Genomic DNA, 20,257 nt, shown 5'->3' with positions numbered 1-20,257 from the left:
ATTGGCCAATAGGTGGCGCTACAGCAACCAAAAACGCGAAATGGCTCATAACTCCTAAACCGTTGCTTCTAAGGGTCAAGTGTCTTATATCATTGGAAAGCTGAGACCATGACGAACAAAACGTATATCTCCGATTTCATTTCCGGTATGCAAATTTTTCCGCCATTTTGAATTTTGTCAAAAACCTACTTTTGCGAACTAGTCCCTGGTTTTTTGACATATCGGAACCAAACCAGTGCCAAAATGTTCTCTCTAGACTGAGTATCAATAATTATCAAAAAAAAGTTGAAATTTTGACTCATGAACGAAAAGGGGCGTGGAAATGTACATTTAAGGCGGAGCCTATTTTACTAAAGAGGCTATAACTCCAGCAAGAAATGAGATATCTTCACCAAACTTGGTACACATGTTTATGGGCTCAGTTTTTGGTCACGTTAAAAAAATCGCGACGATTGGCCACTTGGTGGCGCTATAACATGGAAAAAACACAAAAAGGGCTATAACCACGCGACCGCTAGTCTGATTGACTTGAAAATTGGTAAGCAGTGTCTTGGCCCAAGGTACCATGTCTGTCTATGAGAACATTGGCGTATCTAAAAAAACATGGCCGCCATCGGCCAATGAAATTTGAACACCTATTAGACAGGGTTAACGGAGGTCGACCGGAACGAAACTCAGTAGGCATGTTTGACTCATGGTCCTAGAGGTCTGTAAGAATTTTGAAAGAAATCGGCCACTAGTTGGCGCTAACGAGTTTTATGGCTCTGCAATCACGTGGTGTTGCACACATCGGCAAAATATGCATATCATATGATAGATCTCCTCATGTTGAACAACTTTGCCTCTAGAACCATTTCGGTCAATCAAATTGTTAAATAAATATTTACAATAATGTTAAAAAACCTACTTTTGCGAACTAGTCCCTGGTTTTTTGCGCAATCAGAACCAAACCAGTCTAGGACAATTCTCTGGACTCTCTAGATCAATAATTATCAAAAAAAAGTTGATTTCTTGCATTTGGATGGCTATAACAGAGCCATTTAGAAAAGAGGCGTGGCAAAATACACTCAAAAGCCTATAAATCCTAAGAGGAAACTCAAAACTTCACGAAAATTGTTGGGTATATGTGGCATAACATGTTGAAGACACACGCAATGTTTTATGGAGATCGGAGTATAGGGGGCGCTATAAGTGTTAAAAAGCTTTGAAAACCATGTATTCCCTATGGTGAATTGCCTGTAAATGGTATTTTCCATCTCTGTAATCAGGTGGGGTTAAAACAGCCACATAATATGCATATATTATGATAGATCTTCTCATACTGAACAACTTTGCCTCTAAACTAGTCCTAGGTTTTTTGCCTGATCGGAACCAAACCACAGCAGTATGATTCTCTGCACTCTCCTGATCAATTCATATTTAGACTTTATAAAGTCACTATTATAATATTTAAAATCACATTTTGTCAGTTTATCACTTCATTTCACCTGATATCTCTCAAATTCATTCAGTGCTTAAAAACCTTTCATGCAAAAGGCGTCAAATGCTTAAAGACCTTAAATGGCTTGAACCCCGCTAAATGCTGCTCGCAGCTTTAATTATTATTATTATTATTATTATTCTGCCGTAAAACTCATTGTGCAGACCAAACCGTAAATGCTAGAGACTTCAAACTTTGTCAATAGGTAGTCCAAAAATCGAGGAGAGGTTATCAAATTATGAGCCAGATTGGCCAATAGGTGGCGCTACAGCAACCAAAAACGCGAAATGGCTCATAACTCCTAAACCGTTCATCCTAAGGGTCAAGTGTCTTATATCATTGGAAAGCTGAGACCTTGGCGAACAAAACGTATATCTCCGATTTCATTTCCGGTATGCAAATTTTTCCGCCATTTTGAATTTTGTCAAAAACCTACTTTTGCGAACTAGTCCCTGGTTTTTTGACATATCAGAACCAAACCAGTGCCAAAATGTTCTCTGTAGTCTGAATATCAATAATTATCAAAAAAAAGTTGAAATTTTGACTCATGAACGTAAAGGGGCGGGGAAATGTACATTTAAGGCGGAGCCTATTTTAATAAAGAGGCTATAACTCCAGCAAGAAATGAGATATCTTCATCAAACTTGGTACACATGTTAATGGGCTCAGTCTTTGGTCACGATAAAAAAATCGCGACGATTGGCCACTTGGTGGCGCTATAACATGGAAAAAACACAAAAAAGGCTATAACCACGCGACCGCTAGTCCGATTGACTGGAAAATTGGTATGCAGTGTCTTGGCCCAAGGTCCCATGTCTGTCTATGAGAACATTGGCGTATCTCAAAAAACATGGCCGCCATCGGCCAATGAAATTTGAGCACCTATTAGACAGGGTTAACGGAGGTAGATCGAAACGAAACTCAGTGGGCCTGTTTGACTCATGGTCCTAGAGTTCTGTAAGAATTTTGAAAGAAATTGGCCACTAGTTGGCGCTAACGAGTTTTATGGCTCTGCAATCACGTGGTGTTGCACACATTGGCAAAATATGCACATCATATGATAGATCTCCTCATGTTGAACAACTTTGCCTCTAGAACCATTGCTGTCAATCAAATCGTTAAATAAATATTTGCAATTATGTTAAAAACCTACTTTCGCGAACTAGTCCCTGGTTTTTTGCCCAATCAGAACCAAACTAGTCTAGGACAATTCTCTGGAGTCTCTAGATCAATAATTATCAAAAAAAAGTAGATTTTTTGCATTTGGATGGCTATAACAGGGCCATTTAGAAAAGAGGCGTGGCAAAATACACTCAAAAGCCTATAAATCCTAAGGGGAAACTCAAAACTTCACGAAAATTGTTGGGTATATGTGGCATAACATGTTGAAGACACGTGCAAAGTTTTATGGAGATCGGAGTATAGGGGGCGCTATAAGTGTTAAAAAGCTTTGAAAACCATGTATTCCCTATGGTGAATCTCTGTAATCAGGTGGGGTTAAAACAGCCACATAATATGCATATATTATGATAGATCTTCTCATACTGAACAACTTTGCCTCTATAACCAATACTGTCAATCAAATCTTTATTTAAATATTCACAATTATGTTAAAAACCTCGTTTTGCAAACTAGTCCTAGGTTTTTTGCCTGATCGGAACCAAACCACAGCAGTATGATTCTCTGCACTCTCCTGATCAATTCATATTTAGACTTTATAAAGTCACTATTATAAAATTTAAAATCACATTTTGTCAGTTTATCACTTCATTTCACCTGATATCTCTAAAATTCATTCAGTGCTTAAAATCCTTTCATGCAAAAGATGTCAAATGCTTAAAGACCTTAAATGGCTTGAACCCCGCTAAATGCTGCTCGCAGCTTTAATTATTATTATTATTATTATTATTCTCCGCTAAAACGCATCGTGCAGCCCAAACCGTAAAGCGTGGAACTTTGAAACTTTGTCAGATGGTAGTCCTCAATTTGGGGAGAACCTCAGAAAGTATGACCCCGATTGGCCAATAGGTGGCGCTACAGCAACCAAATGCGCAAAAAGGGTCATAACTCCTAAACCCTTTGGTCCACAATCAAGTGTCTTATATCATTGGAAAGCTGAGTCCTTGGCGAACAAAACGTATATCTCCGATTTCATTTCCGTCATGAAAATTTTTCCGCCATTTTGAATTTTGTCGAAAAACTACTTTTGCGAACTAGTCCCTGGATTTTTGACCGATCGAAACCAAACCAGTGGCAAAATGTTCTCTGTAGTCTGAATATCAATATTCATTGAGAAAAAGTTGAAATTTCGATTCACGGTTGCTAAGGGGTGGAAAAAGAATGTTGTGGGCGGAGCCTATTTTACTAAAAAGGCTATAACTCAAGAAGGAAATGAGATATCTTCACCAAACTTGGTAGACATGTGTATGGGCTCATTCTTTGGTCTCGATAAAAAAATCGGGACGATTGACCACTTGGTGGCGCTATAATGTTAAAAAAACATGAAAAGGGCTATAACCACGTGACCACTAGTCCGATTGACTTGAAAATTGGTAGGCAGTGTCTTGGTCCAAGGCCCCATGTATGTCTATGAGGACATTGGTGTTTCTAAAAAAACATGGCCGCCATCGGCCAATGAAGTTTGAGCACCTATTAGATGGGGTTAACAGAGGTCGATCGGAACGAAACTCGGTGGGCATGTTTGACTCATGGTCCTAGAGGTCTGTAAGAATTTTGAAAGAAATCGGCCACTAGTTGGCGCTAACTCAAAAGGGAAGCTCAAAAATTCACGAAAATTGTTGGGCATATGTGGCATAACATGCTGATGAAGCATGCAAAGTTTTAAAGAGATTGGACTATAGGTGGCGCTATAACTGTTAAAACGCTATAAGAACCATGCATTTCCTATGTTAAATTGCCTATATTGACTGTAAATGGACTTTTCCATCTATTATTTTAGTGTTCAAAATCTTGCTAAATAAAACTTAATGTCTTTAATGCCTATGTACTTTAAAGGCCTTAAAGGCTTGAACCCCGCTAAATGCTGCTTGCAGCTTTAATTATTATTATTATTATTATTATTATTCTGCCGTAAAACTCATCGTGCAGACCAAACCGTAAATGCTAGAGACTTCAAACTTTGTCAATAGGTAGTCCAAAAATCGAGGAGAGGTTATCAAATTATGAGCCAGATTGGCCAATAGGTGGCGCTACAGCAACCAAAAACGCAAAATGGCTCATAACTCTTAAATCGTTCATCCTAAGGGTCAAGTGTCTTATATCATTGGAAAGCTGAGACCATGACGAACAAAACGTATATCTCCGATTTCATTTCCGGTATGCAAATTTTTCCGCCATTTTGAATTTTGTCAAAAACCTACTTTTGCGAACTAGTCCCTGTTTTTTTGACATATCAGAACCAAACCAGTGCCAAAATGTTCTCTCTAGTCTGAATATCAATAATTATCAAAAAAAAGTTGAAATTTTGACTCATGAACGTAAAGGGGCGTGGAAATGTACATTTAAGGCGGAGCCTATTTTAATAAAGAGGCTATAACTCCAGCAAGAAATGAGATATCTTCATCAAACTTGGTACACATGTTTATGGGCTCAGTCTTTGGTCACGATAAAAAAATCGCGACGATTGGCCACTTGGTGGCGCTATAACATGGAAAAAACACAAAAAAGGCTATAACCACGCGACCGCTAGTCCGATTGACTGGAAAATTGGTGTGCAGTGTCTTGGCCCAAGGTCCCATGTCCGTCTATGAGAACATTGGCGTATCTCAAAAGACATGGCCGCCATCGACCAATGAAATTTGAGCACCTATTAGACAGGGTTAACGGAGGTAGATCAAAACGAAACTCAGTGGGCCTGTTTGACTCATGGTCCTAGAGGACTGTAAGAATTTTGAAAGAAATTGGCCACTAGTTGGCGCTAACGAGTTTTATGGCTCTGCAATCACGTGGTGTTGCACACATTGGCAAAATATGCACATCATATGATAGATCTCCTCATGATGAACAACTTTGCCTCTAGAACCATTGCTGTCAATCAAATCGTTAAATAAATATTTGCAATTATGTTAAAAACCTACTTTCGCGAACTAGTCCCTGGTTTTTTGCCCAATCAGAACCAAACCAGTCTAGGACAATTCTCTGGACTCTCTAGATCAATAATTATCAAAAAAAAGTAGATTTTTTGCATTTGGATGGCTATAACAGGGCCATTTAGAAAAGAGGCGTGGCAAAATACACTCAACAGCCTATAAATCCTAAGGGGAAACTCAAAACTTCACGAAAATTGTTGTGTATATGTGGCATAACATGTTGAAGACACGTGTAAAGTTTTATGGAGATCGGAGTATAGGGGGCGCTATAAGTGTTAAAAAGCTTTGAAAACCATGTATTCCCTATGGTGAATCTCTGTAATCAGGTGGGGTTAAAACAGCCACATAATATGCATATATTATGATAGATCTTCTCATACTGAACAACTTTGCCTCTATAACCAATACTGTCAATCAAATATTTATTTAAATATTCACAATTATGTTAAAAACCTCGTTTTGCAAACTAGTCCTAGGTTTTTTGCCTGATCGGAACCAAACCACAGCAGTATGATTCTCTGCACTCTCCTGATCAATTCATATTTAGACTTTATAAAGTCACTATTATAAAATTTAAAATCACATTTTGTCAGTTTATCACTTCATTTCACCTGATATCTCTCAAATTCATTCAGTGCTTAAAAGCCTTTCATGCAAAAGTTGTCAAATGCTTAAAGACCTTAAATGGCTTGAACCCCGCTAAATGCTGCTCGCAGCTTTAATTATTATTATTATTAGGGGTTCAAGCACGAAGTGCTGAAACCCTATTGTAATTGTACTGATTTTTAGGGGTTCAAGCATGAAATGCTGAAACCCTATTGTAATTGTACTGATTTTTATTATTATTATTATTCTGCCGTAAAACTCATCGTGCAGACCAAACCGTAAATGCTAGAGACTTCAAACTTTGTCAATAGGTAGTCCAAAAATCGAGGAGAGGTTATCAAATTATGAGCCAGATTGGCCAATAGGTGGCGCTACAGCAACCAAAAACGCGAAATGGCTCATAACTCCTAAACCGTTGCTTCTAAGGGTCAAGTGTCTTATATCATTGGAAAGCTGAGACCATGACGAACAAAACGTATATCTCCGATTTCATTTCCGGTATGCAAATTTTTCCGCCATTTTGAATTTTGTCAAAAACCTACTTTTGCGAACTAGTCCCTGGTTTTTTGACATATCGGAACCAAACCAGTGCCAAAATGTTCTCTCTAGACTGAGTATCAATAATTATCAAAAAAAAGTTGAAATTTTGACTCATGAACGAAAAGGGGCGTGGAAATGTACATTTAAGGCGGAGCCTATTTTACTAAAGAGGCTATAACTCCAGCAAGAAATGAGATATCTTCACCAAACTTGGTACACATGTTTATGGGCTCAGTTTTTGGTCACGTTAAAAAAATCGCGACGATTGGCCACTTGGTGGCGCTATAACATGGAAAAAACACAAAAAGGGCTATAACCACGCGACCGCTAGTCTGATTGACTTGAAAATTGGTAAGCAGTGTCTTGGCCCAAGGTACCATGTCTGTCTATGAGAACATTGGCGTATCTAAAAAAACATGGCCGCCATCGGCCAATGAAATTTGAACACCTATTAGACAGGGTTAACGGAGGTCGACCGGAACGAAACTCAGTAGGCATGTTTGACTCATGGTCCTAGAGGTCTGTAAGAATTTTGAAAGAAATCGGCCACTAGTTGGCGCTAACGAGTTTTATGGCTCTGCAATCACGTGGTGTTGCACACATCGGCAAAATATGCATATCATATGATAGATCTCCTCATGTTGAACAACTTTGCCTCTAGAACCATTTCGGTCAATCAAATTGTTAAATAAATATTTACAATAATGTTAAAAAACCTACTTTTGCGAACTAGTCCCTGGTTTTTTGCGCAATCAGAACCAAACCAGTCTAGGACAATTCTCTGGACTCTCTAGATCAATAATTATCAAAAAAAAGTTGATTTCTTGCATTTGGATGGCTATAACAGAGCCATTTAGAAAAGAGGCGTGGCAAAATACACTCAAAAGCCTATAAATCCTAAGAGGAAACTCAAAACTTCACGAAAATTGTTGGGTATATGTGGCATAACATGTTGAAGACACACGCAATGTTTTATGGAGATCGGAGTATAGGGGGCGCTATAAGTGTTAAAAAGCTTTGAAAACCATGTATTCCCTATGGTGAATTGCCTGTAAATGGTATTTTCCATCTCTGTAATCAGGTGGGGTTAAAACAGCCACATAATATGCATATATTATGATAGATCTTCTCATACTGAACAACTTTGCCTCTAAACTAGTCCTAGGTTTTTTGCCTGATCGGAACCAAACCACAGCAGTATGATTCTCTGCACTCTCCTGATCAATTCATATTTAGACTTTATAAAGTCACTATTATAATATTTAAAATCACATTTTGTCAGTTTATCACTTCATTTCACCTGATATCTCTCAAATTCATTCAGTGCTTAAAAACCTTTCATGCAAAAGGCGTCAAATGCTTAAAGACCTTAAATGGCTTGAACCCCGCTAAATGCTGCTCGCAGCTTTAATTATTATTATTATTCTGCCGTAAAACTCATCGTGCAGACCAAACCGTAAGAGCTAGAGACTTCAAACTTTGTCAATAGGTAGTCCAAAAATCGAGGAGAGGTTATCAAATTATGAGCCAGATTGGCCAATAGGTGGCGCTACAGCAACCAAAACCGCAAAAGGGCTCATAACTCCTAAACCGTTTGGTCCACACTCAAGTGTCTTATATCATTGGAAAACTGAGACCTTGTCGAACAAAACGTATATCTCCGATTTCATTTCCGGTATGCAAATTTTTCCGCCATTTTGAATTTTGTCAAAAACCTACTTTTGCGAACTAGTCCCTGGTTTTTTGACATATCGGAACCAAACTAGTGCCAAAATGTTCTGTCTAGTCTGAATATCAATAATTATCAAAAAAAAGTTGAAATTTTGTCTCATGGACGAAAAGGGGCGTGGAAATGTACATTTAAGGCGGAGCCTTTTTTACTAAAGAGGCTATAACTCAAGAAGGAAATGAGATATCTTCACCAAACTTGGAACACATATGTATGGGCTCATTCTGAGGTCAGCATATAAAAAATGTGAAGATTGACCACTTGGTGGCGCTATAATGTGGAAAAAACCTGAAAATAGCTATAACCACGCAACCTCTAGTCCAATTGACCTGAAAATTGGTAAGCAGTGTCTTGGCCCAAGGTACCATGTATGTGTATGAGGACATTGGTGTATCTCAAAAAACATGGCCGCCATAGACCAATGAATTTTGAGCACCTATTAGACAAGGTTAATGGAGGCTGATCGGAACGAAACTCAGTGGGCATGTTTGACTCATGGTCTTAGAGGTTTGTAAGAATTTTGAAAGAAATCGGCCACTAGTTGGCGCTAACAAGTTTTATGGCTCTGAAATCACGTGGTGTTGCACATATCCATGAAATATGAATATCATATCATAGATCTCCTCATGATGAACAACTTTGCCTCTGGAACCATTGCTGTCAATCAAATCATTAATTAAATTTTCGTAATTATGTTAAAAACCTACTTTTGCGAACTAGTCCCTGGTTTTTTACCCAATTGGAACCAAACCAATCTAGGACAATTCTATAGACTCTTTAGGTCAATAATTATTGAAAAAAAGTTTAACTTTTGCATTTAGATGGCTATAACAGGGCCATTTAGAAAAGAGGCGTGGCAAAATACACTCAAAAGCCTATAAATCCTAAGGGGAAACTCAAAACTTCACGAAAATTATTTGGTATATGTGGCATAACATGTTGAAGACACATGCAAAGTTTTATGGAGATCGGAGTATAGGGGGCGCTATAAGTGTTAAAAAGCTTGGAAAACCATGTATTCCCTATGGTGAATTGCCTGTATTGGCTGTAAATGGTATTTTCCATCTCTGTAATCAGGTGGGGTTAAAACAGCCACGTAATATGCATATATTATGATAGATCTTCTCATACTGAACAACTTTGCCTCTATAACCAATACTGTCAATCAAATCTTTATTTAAATATTCACAATTATGTAAAAAACCTCGTTTTGCAAACTAGTCCTTGGTTTTTTTGCCTGATCGGAACCAAACCACAGCAGTATGATTTTCTGGACTCTCCTGATCAATAGTTATCAAAAACATGTTGAACTTTACACTTTGGGTAGCTATAACAGGGTCATTTGGAGAATAGGTGTGGTAAAACATGCTCAAAAGCCTATTAATACTGAACGAAAACTCAAAACTTCACAAAAATAGGTGTGTGTGTGTGTGTGTGTGTGTGTGTGTGTGTGTGTGTGTGTGTGTGTGTCTGTCTGTCTGTTTGTCATGCTAGCAAACAGCACTTCCAACATGCTACACATGCTAGCAGTGATTAGCTAAGTGTTAATCAGGCAAAGAACATAGTAAGAACTCTATAAACATTATAGTGACCATCTGTGACAGCTAACAACTGCCTAGCAACACCATAACAACCATCAAGAACAACCTAGCAACCACCTAGCAACATGTTTATCATGTTAGCAAAGTAAAATAGTAATTTTGTCATACTATTGATTAATATTGTTCTATAATTCATATTTAGACTTTATAAAGTATATTTATAATATTTAAAATCACATTTTGTCAGTTTTTCACTTCATTTCACCTGATATCTCTCAAATTCATTCAGTGCTTAAAAACCTTTCATGCAAAAGGCGTTAAATGCTTAAAGACCTTAAATGGCTTGAACCCCGCTAAATGCTGCTCGCAGCTTTAATTATTATTATTATTCTGCCGTAAAACTCATCGTGCAGACCAAACCGTAAGGGCTAGAGACTTCAAACTTTGTCAATAGGTAGTCCAAAAATCGAGGAGAGGTTATCAAATTATGAGCCAGATTGGCCAATAGGTGGCGCTACAGCAACCAAAAGCGCAAAATGGCTCATAACTCCTAAACCATTGGTCCTAAGGGTCAAGTGTCTTATATCATTGGAAAGCTGAGACCATGACGAACAAAACGTATATCTCCGATTTCATTTCCGGTATGCAAATTTTTCCGCCATTTTGAATTTTGTCAAAAACCTACTTTTGCGAACTAGTCCCTGGTTTTTTGACATATCAGAACCAAACCAGTGCCAAAATGTTCTCTCTAGTCTGAATATCAATAATTATCAAAAAAAAGTTGAAATTTTGACTCATGAACGAAAAGGGGCGTGGAAATGTACATTTAAGGCGGAGCCTATTTTACTAAAGAGGCTATAACTCCAGCAAGAAATGAGATATCTTCACCAAACTTGGTACAAATGTGTATGGGCTCAGTCTTTGGTCACGATAAAAAAATCGCGACGATTGGCCACTTGGTGGCGCTATAACATGGAAAAAACACAAAAAGGGCTATAACCACGCGACCGCTAGTCCGATTGACTGGAAAATTGGTATGCAATGTCTTGGCCCAAGGTACCATGTATGTCTATGAGAATATTGGCGTATCTCAAAAAACATGGCCGCCATCGGCCAATGAAATTTGAGCACCTATTAGACATGGTTAACAGAGGTCGATCGGAACAAAACTCAGTGGGCATGTTTAACTCATGGTCCTAGAGGTCTGTAAGAATTTTGAAAGAAATCGGCCACTAGCTGGCGCTAACGAGTTTTATGGCTCTGCAATCACGTGGCGTTGCACACATCGGCAAAATATGCATATCATATCATAGATCTCCTCATGGTGAACAACTTTGCCTCTAGAACCATTGCTGTCAATCAAATCATTAAACAAATATTTGCAATTATGTTAAAAACCTACTTTTGCGAACTAGTCCCTGGTTTTTTGCCCAATCCAAACCAAACCAGTCTAGGACAATTCTCTGGACTCTCTAGATCAATAATTATCAAAAAAAAGTTGATTTTTTGCATTTGGATGGCTATAACAGGGCCATTTAGAAAAGAGGCGTGGCAAAATACACTCAAAAGCCTATAAATCCTAAGGGGAAACTCAAAACTTCACGAAAATTGTTGGGTATATGTGGCATAACATGTTGAAGACACATGCAAAGTTTTATGGAGATCGGAGTATAGGGGGCGCTATAAGTGTTCAAAAACTTTGAAAACCATGTATTCCCTATGGTGAATCTCTGTAATCAGGTGGGGTTAAAACAGCCACATAATATGCATATATTATGATAGATCTTCTCATACTGAACAACTTTGCCTCTATAACCAATACTGTCAATCAAATCTTTATTTAAATATTCACAATTATGTTAAAAACCTTGTTTTGCAAACTAGTCCTAGGTTTTTTGCCTGATCGGAACCAAACCACAGCAGTATGATTCTCTGCACTCTCCTGATCAATTCATATTTAGACTTTATAAAGTCATTATTATAATATTTAAAATCACATTTTGTCAGTTTATCACTTCATTTCACCTGATATCTCTCAAATTCATTCAGTGCTTAAAAGCCTTTCATGCAAAAGGTGTCAAATGCTTAAAAACCTTAAATGGCTTGAACCCCGCTAAATGCTGCTCGCAGCTTTAATTATTATTATTATTATTATTATTCTGCCGTAAAACTCATCGTGCAGACCAAACCGTAAGGGCTAGAGACTTGAAACTTGGCCAATAGGTAGTCCAAAAATCGAGGAGAGGTTATCAAATTATGAGCCAGATTGGCCTATAGGTGGCGCTATAGCAATCAATTGCGCAAAAGGGCTCATAACTCCTAAACCGTTTGGTCCACACTCAAGTGTCTTATATCATTGGAAAGCTGAGACCTTGGCGAACAAAACGTATATCTCCGATTTCATTTCCGTCATGAAAATTTTTCCGCCATTTTGAATTTTGTCAAAAACCTACTTTTGCAAACTAGTCCCTGGTTTTTTGACATATCGGAACCAAACCAGTGCCAAAATGTTCTGTCTAGTCTGAATATCAATAATTATCAAAAAAAAGTTGAAATTTTGACTCATGAACGAAAAGGGGCGTGGAAATGTACATTTAAGGCGGAGCCTATTTTACTAAAGAGGCTATAACTCCAGCAAGAAATTAGATATCTTCACCAAACTTGGTACACATGTGTATGGACTCAGTCTTTGGTCACGATAAAAAAATCGCGACGATTGGCCACTTGGTGGCGCTATAACATGGAAAAAACACAAAAAGGGCTATAACCACGCGACCGCTAGTCCGATTGACTTGAAAATTGGTAAGCAGTGTCTTGGCCCAAGGCCCCATGTCTGTCTATGAGAACATTGGCGTATCTCAAAAAACATGGCCGCCATCGGCCAATGAAATTTGAGCACTTATTAGACAGGGTTAACGGAGGTCGATTGGAACGAAACTCAGTAGGCATGTTTGACTCATGGTCCTAGAGGTCTGTAAGAATTTTGAAAGAAATCGGCCACTAGTTGGCGCTAACGAGTTTTATGGCTCTGCAATCACGTGGTGTTGCACACATCGGCAAAATATGCATATCATATGATAGATCTCCTCATGTTGAACAACTTTGCCTCTAGAACTATTTCTGTCAATCAAATCGTTAAATAAATATTTGCAATAATGTTAAAAACCTACTTTTGCGAACTAGTCCCTGGTTTTTTGCCCAATCAGAACCAAACCAGTCTAGGACAATTCTCTGGACTCTCTAGATCAATAATTATTAAAAAAAAGTTGATTTCTTGCATTTGGATGGCTATAACAGGGCCATTTAGAAAAGAGGCGTGGCAAAATACACTCAAAAGCCTATAAATCCTAAGGGGAAACTCAAAACTTCACGAAAATTGTTGGGTATATGTGGCATAACATGTTGAAGACACATGCAAAGTTTTATGGAGATCGGAGTATAGGGGGCGCTATAAGTGTTAAAAAGCTTTGAAAACCATGTATTCCCTATGGTGAATTGCCTGTAAATTGTATTTTCCATCTCTGTAATCAGGTGGGGTTAAAACAGCCACATAATATGCATATATTATGATAGATCTTCTCATACTGAACAACTTTGCCTCTATAACCAATACTGTCAATCAAATCTTTATTTAAATATTCACAATTATGTTAAAAACCTCGTTTTGCAAACTAGTCCTAGGTTTTTTGCCTGATCGGAACCAAACCACAGCAGTATGATTCTCTGCACTCTCCTGATCAATTCATATTTAGACTATATAAAGTCACTATTATAATATTTAAAATCACATTTTGTCAGTTTATCACTTCATTTCACTTGATATCTCTCAAATTCATTCAGTGCTTAAAAGCCTTTCATGCAAAAGGTGTCAAATGCTTAAAGACCTTAAATGGCTTGAACCCCGCTAAATGCTGCTCGCAGCTTTAATTATTATTATTATTCTGCCGTAAAACTCATCGTGCAGACCAAACCGTAAGGGCTAGAGACTTGAAACTTGGCCAATAGGTAGTCCAAAAATCGAGGAGAGGTTATCAAATTATGAGCCAGATTGGCCAATAGGTGGCGCTACAGCAACCAAAAACGCGAAATGGCTCATAACTCTTAAATCGTTTGTCCTAAGGGTCAAGTGTCTTATATCATTGGAAAGCTGAGACCTTGGCGAACAAAACGTATATCTCCGATTTCATTTCCGGTATGCAAATTTTTCCGCCATTTTGAATTTTGTCAAAAACCTACTTTTGCGAACTAGTCCCTGGTTTTTTGACATATCAGAACCAAACCAGTGCCAAAATGTTCTCTCTAGTCTGAATATCAATAATTATCAAAAAAAAGTTGAAATTTTGACTCATGAACGAAAAGGGGCGTGGAAATGTACATTTAAGGCGGAGCCTATTTTACTAAAGAGGCTATAACTCTAGCAAGAAATGAGATATCTTCACCAAACTTGGTACACATGTTTAGGGTCTCAGTCTTTGGTCACGATAAAAAAACCGCGACGATTGGCCGCTTGGTGGCGCTATAACATGGAAAAAACACAAACAGGGCTATAACCACGCGACCGCTAGTCCGATTGACTGGAAAATTGGTATGCAGTGTCTTGGCCCAAGGCCCCATGTCAGTCTATGAGAACATTGGCGTATCTCAAAAAACATGGCCGCCATCGGCCAATGAAATTTGAGCACCTATTAGACAGGGTTAACGGAGGTCGATCGGAACGAAACTCAGTGGGCATGTTTAACTCATGGTCCTAGAGGTCTGTAAGAATTTTGAAAGAAATCGGCCACTAGTTGGCGCTAACGAGTTTTATGGCTCTGCAATCACGTGGTGTTGCACACATCGGCAAAATATGCATATCATATGATAGACCTCCTCATGTTGAACAACTTTGCCTCTAGAACTATTGCTGTCAATCAAATCGTTAAATAAATATTTGCAATTATGTTAAAAACCTACTTTCGCGAACTTGTCCCTGGTTTTTTGCCCAATCAGAACCAAACCAGTCTAGGACAATTCTTTGGACTCTCTAGATCAATAATTATCAAAAAAAAAGTTGATTTTTTGCATTTGGATGGCTATAACAGGGCCATTTAGAAAAGAGGCGTGGCAAAATACACTCAAAAGCCTATAAATCCTAAGGGGAAACTCAAAACTTCACGAAAATTGTTGGGTATATGTGGCATAATATGTTGAAGACACATGCAAAGTTTTATGGAGATCGGAGTATAGGGGGCGCTATAAGTTTTAAAAAGCTTTGAAAACCATGTATTCCCTATGGTGAATCTGTAATCAGGTGGCGTTAAAACAGCCACATAATATGCATATATTATGATAGATCTTCTCATACTGAACAACTTTGCCTCTATAACCAATCCTGTCAATCAAATCTTTATTTAAATATTCACAATTATGTTAAAAACCTCGTTTTGCAAACTAGTCCTAGGTTTTTTGCCTGATCGGAACCAAACCACAGCAGTATGATTCTCTGCACTCTCCTGATCAATTCATATTTAGACTTTATAAAGTCACTACTATAATATTTAAAATCACATTTTGTCAGTTTATCACTTCATTTCACCTGATATCTCTCAAATTCATTCAGTGCTTAAAAGCCTTTCATGCAAAAGGTGTCAAATGCTTAAAAACCTTAAATGGCTTGAACCCCGCTAAATGCTGCTCGCAGCTTTAATTAGGGGTTCAAGCCTGAAGGGCTGAAACCCTATTGTTATTGTTAATTTTCCCATGATGCATCATTCTCCATCTAAAACTGATCGGGCAGACCAAACCGTAAGTCGCAGAGACTTGAAACTTTCAGGGCTGGTGGTACTCACACCGACTACCTACGCCACCGAGGCACGCCCCGATCGGCCTGACGGGGGCGCTACAGCGAGCAAAAGTACGAAACGGCTCATAACTCCTTAACCGTTAGGCGTGGGCTCAAGTGTCTTATATCGTTGGAATCCTTGGCTCGGGACGGACAAAACGCATGCCTCGGATTGCCTCGTCACCCTGGGAAAAATTTCGGGAATTTTGGCATTTTCCAAAAACCTACTTTTGCGAACTAGTCCTAGGTTTTTGGCCCGACCGGAACCAAACCAGCGCAGCCAGATTCTCTGGAGTCTGAATGTCAATAATTATTAAAAAAAAGTGCAAATTTGGGTTCACGGTCCCTAAGGGCCGCCAAAACGTTTGAGGTGGGAGGGGCCCCTTTTACTCAATTGGCTATTACTCGTCAAGGGAACGAGATATTGTCACCAAACTCAGCACGCCTATGTAAGAGCTCACTCTGTGGCTGCGTGAAAAAGGACACGGCGGACCGCCACTCGGTGGCGCTATAACAACTAAAAAGCTGTCAAAATGATGCATTTCTATGGAAAATCCCATTCAATGGCTGAAAGCGGCCCTCTTCCTGCCTGATTTGCATACAGCGTCACCAAATCAAGCGTGCGCATGCGTCACGTGATGCTAAAGAAGCTGGCAGACTTTAGTGGTGCTTCAACTCTTATAAAGGGGGAAAATGCTCCATATTATTCTGTGCAAAACGACCTTTAAATGACCGAAAAAGGGTCTGCTCTGCGCAAAACTTCACCAAATCGGCTGAGGACGTGCGCCATATTATCCCAAAGAAGCGTGCAAACTTTTACGGAGATCGGGCCATCGGTAGAGGTTTTACAGTTTTAAAGGTTAAAAAAAGCACCACATTCGCATGATAAATGAGCTGAAAATATGAAAATCGACATTTTTCCCCCCCGATGGGCATGTCAAAACGCTTGATAAAGTTTTTGTAACCAGCAGCCCGAAAATCAAGTTCTCAGACCCTATCGTTGTTTTTTTATAGGCTTTTTAAGGCTCTTTTTATGCCCTTTATTATTAGGGGTTCAAGCCTGAAGGGCTGAAACCCTATTGTTATTGTTAATTTTCCCATGATGCATCATTCTCCATCTAAAACTGATCGGGCAGACCAAACCGTAAGTCGCAGAGACTTGAAACTTTCAGGGCTGGTGGTACTCACACCGACTACCTACGCCACCGAGGCACGCCCCGATCGGCCTGACGGGGGCGCTACAGCGAGCAAAAGTACGAAACGGCTCATAACTCCTTAACCGTTAGGCGTGGGCTCAAGTGTCTTATATCGTTGGAATCCTTGGCTCGGGACGGACAAAACGCATGCCTCGGATTGCCTCGTCACCCTGGGAAAAATTTCGGGAATTTTGGCATTTTCCAAAAACCTACTTTTGCGAACTAGTCCTAGGTTTTTGGCCCGACCGGAACCAAACCAGCGCAGCCAGATTCTCTGGAGTCTGAATGTCAATAATTATTAAAAAAAAGTGCAAATTTGGGTTCACGGTCCCTAAGGGCCGCCAAAACGTTTGAGGTGGGAGGGGCCCCTTTTACTCAATTGGCTATTACTCGTCAAGGGAACGAGATATTGTCACCAAACTCAGCACGCCTATGTAAGAGCTCACTCTGTGGCTGCGTGAAAAAGGACACGGCGGACCGCCACTCGGTGGCGCTATAACAACTAAAAAGCTGTCAAAATGATGCATTTCTATGGAAAATCCCATTCAATGGCTGAAAGCGGCCCTCTTCCTGCCTGATTTGCATACAGCGTCACCAAATCAAGCGTGCGCATGCGTCACGTGATGCTAAAGAAGCTGGCAGACTTTAGTGGTGCTTCAACTCTTATAAAGGGGGAAAATGCTCCATATTATTCTGTGCAAAACGACCTTTAAATGACCGAAAAAGGGTCTGCTCTGCGCAAAACTTCACCAAATCGGCTGAGGACGTGCGCCATATTATCCCAAAGAAGCGTGCAAACTTTTACGGAGATCGGGCCATCGGTAGAGGTTTTACAGTTTTAAAGGTTAAAAAAAGCACCACATTCGCATGATAAATGAGCTGAAAATATGAAAATCGACATTTTTCCCCCCCGATGGGCATGTCAAAACGCTTGATAAAGTTTTTGTAACCAGCAGCCCGAAAATCAAGTTCTCAGACCCTATCGTTGTTTTTTTATAGGCTTTTTAAGGCTCTTTTTATGCCCTTTATTATTAGGGGTTCAAGCCTGAAGGGCTGAAACCCTATTGTTATTGTTAATTTTCCCATGATGCATCATTCTCCATCTAAAACTGATCGGGCAGACCAAACCGTAAGTCGCAGAGACTTGAAACTTTCAGGGCTGGTGGTACTCACACCGACTACCTACGCCACCGAGGCACGCCCCGATCGGCCTGACGGGGGCGCTACAGCGAGCAAAAGTACGAAACGGCTCATAACTCCTTAACCGTTAGGCGTGGGCTCAAGTGTCTTATATCGTTGGAATCCTTGGCTCGGGACGGACAAAACGCATGCCTCGGATTGCCTCGTCACCCTGGGAAAAATTTCGGGAATTTTGGCATTTTCCAAAAACCTACTTTTGCGAACTAGTCCTAGGTTTTTGGCCCGACCGGAACCAAACCAGCGCAGCCAGATTCTCTGGAGTCTGAATGTCAATAATTATTAAAAAAAAGTGCAAATTTGGGTTCACGGTCCCTAAGGGCCGCCAAAACGTTTGAGGTGGGAGGGGCCCCTTTTACTCAATTGGCTATTACTCGTCAAGGGAACGAGATATTGTCACCAAACTCAGCACGCCTATGTAAGAGCTCACTCTGTGGCTGCGTGAAAAAGGACACGGCGGACCGCCACTCGGTGGCGCTATAACAACTAAAAAGCTGTCAAAATGATGCATTTCTATGGAAAATCCCATTCAATGGCTGAAAGCGGCCCTCTTCCTGCCTGATTTGCATACAGCGTCACCAAATCAAGCGTGCGCATGCGTCACGTGATGCTAAAGAAGCTGGCAGACTTTAGTGGTGCTTCAACTCTTATAAAGGGGGAAAATGCTCCATATTATTCTGTGCAAAACGACCTTTAAATGACCGAAAAAGGGTCTGCTCTGCGCAAAACTTCACCAAATCGGCTGAGGACGTGCGCCATATTATCCCAAAGAAGCGTGCAAACTTTTACGGAGATCGGGCCATCGGTAGAGGTTTTACAGTTTTAAAGGTTAAAAAAAGCACCACATTCGCATGATAAATGAGCTGAAAATATGAAAATCGACATTTTTCCCCCCCGATGGGCATGTCAAAACGCTTGATAAAGTTTTTGTAACCAGCAGCCCGAAAATCAAGTTCTCAGACCCTATCGTTGTTTTTTTATAGGCTTTTTAAGGCTCTTTTTATGCCCTTTATTATTAGGGGTTCAAGCCTGAAGGGCTGAAACCCTATTGTTATTGTTAATTTTCCCATGATGCATCATTCTCCATCTAAAACTGATCGGGCAGACCAAACCGTAAGTCGCAGAGACTTGAAACTTTCAGGGCTGGTGGTACTCACACCGACTACCTACGCCACCGAGGCACGCCCCGATCGGCCTGACGGGGGCGCTACAGCGAGCAAAAGTACGAAACGGCTCATAACTCCTTAACCGTTAGGCGTGGGCTCAAGTGTCTTATATCGTTGGAATCCTTGGCTCGGGACGGACAAAACGCATGCCTCGGATTGCCTCGCCCTTCAGGCGCCAATTTCGAGATATTTTGGGTTTTTTGAAAAACCTACTTTTGTAAACTTCTCCCACATATTCTCCCTGATTGGAACCAAACCACTTCAGAAATGTTCTTTGGAGGGAGACTTTTAATAATTATGAAAAAAAATCAATTTTCCAATTCATGGTCGCTAAGCGGAACCAAAATGTTCAACTGGTCGGGGGCCACTTTTACGAAAATTACTATAACTTGTGAATGGAAAGAGATATTTTCGCAAAAGTTGGGTCACATGTCTATGAGCTCATATTTCGGTCACTTGATAAAAATTGTGATGATTGTCCACTTGGTGGCGCTATTACATGAAAAAAACACAAAAACGGTTATAACCGCACGACGACTAGTCCGATTGACTTGAAAATTGGTGTGCGGTGTCTTGGCCCAAGCTACCATTTAGACCTATGAGGACATTGGCGTATCTCAAAAAACATGGCCGCCATAGGCCAATGAAATTTGAGCACCTATTATGTTTATGGGTCTGTAATCACGTGGTGTTGCACACATCCGCAAAATATTGCATATCATATGACAGTTCTCCTCATGGTGAACAACTTTGCCTCTTGGGCCATTGCTGTCAATCAAATCGTTAATTAAATATTTGTAATTATGTCAAAAACCTACTTTTGTGAACTTGTCCCTGGTTTTTTGCCCAATCAGAACCAAACCAGTCTAGGA

General features: G+C 39.8%; 1 protein-coding gene across 1 annotated transcript in view; it reads left to right on the top strand.

Annotated features, from left to right (window-relative positions):
• Positions 1 to 20,257, top strand: part of tbc1d5 (TBC1 domain family, member 5) — an 89,423-nt gene that overhangs the window by 8,392 nt on the left and 60,774 nt on the right. The gene's annotated exons all lie outside the window — the stretch shown is intronic.

Source organism: Pseudorasbora parva, chromosome 19 (assembly GCF_024679245.1).
Source record: "Pseudorasbora parva isolate DD20220531a chromosome 19, ASM2467924v1, whole genome shotgun sequence".
NCBI lineage: Eukaryota > Metazoa > Chordata > Actinopteri > Cypriniformes > Gobionidae > Pseudorasbora > Pseudorasbora parva.
The sequence above is the reverse complement of the archived record's forward strand: the minus strand, read 5'-3'. Positions and strand labels throughout refer to the sequence as shown.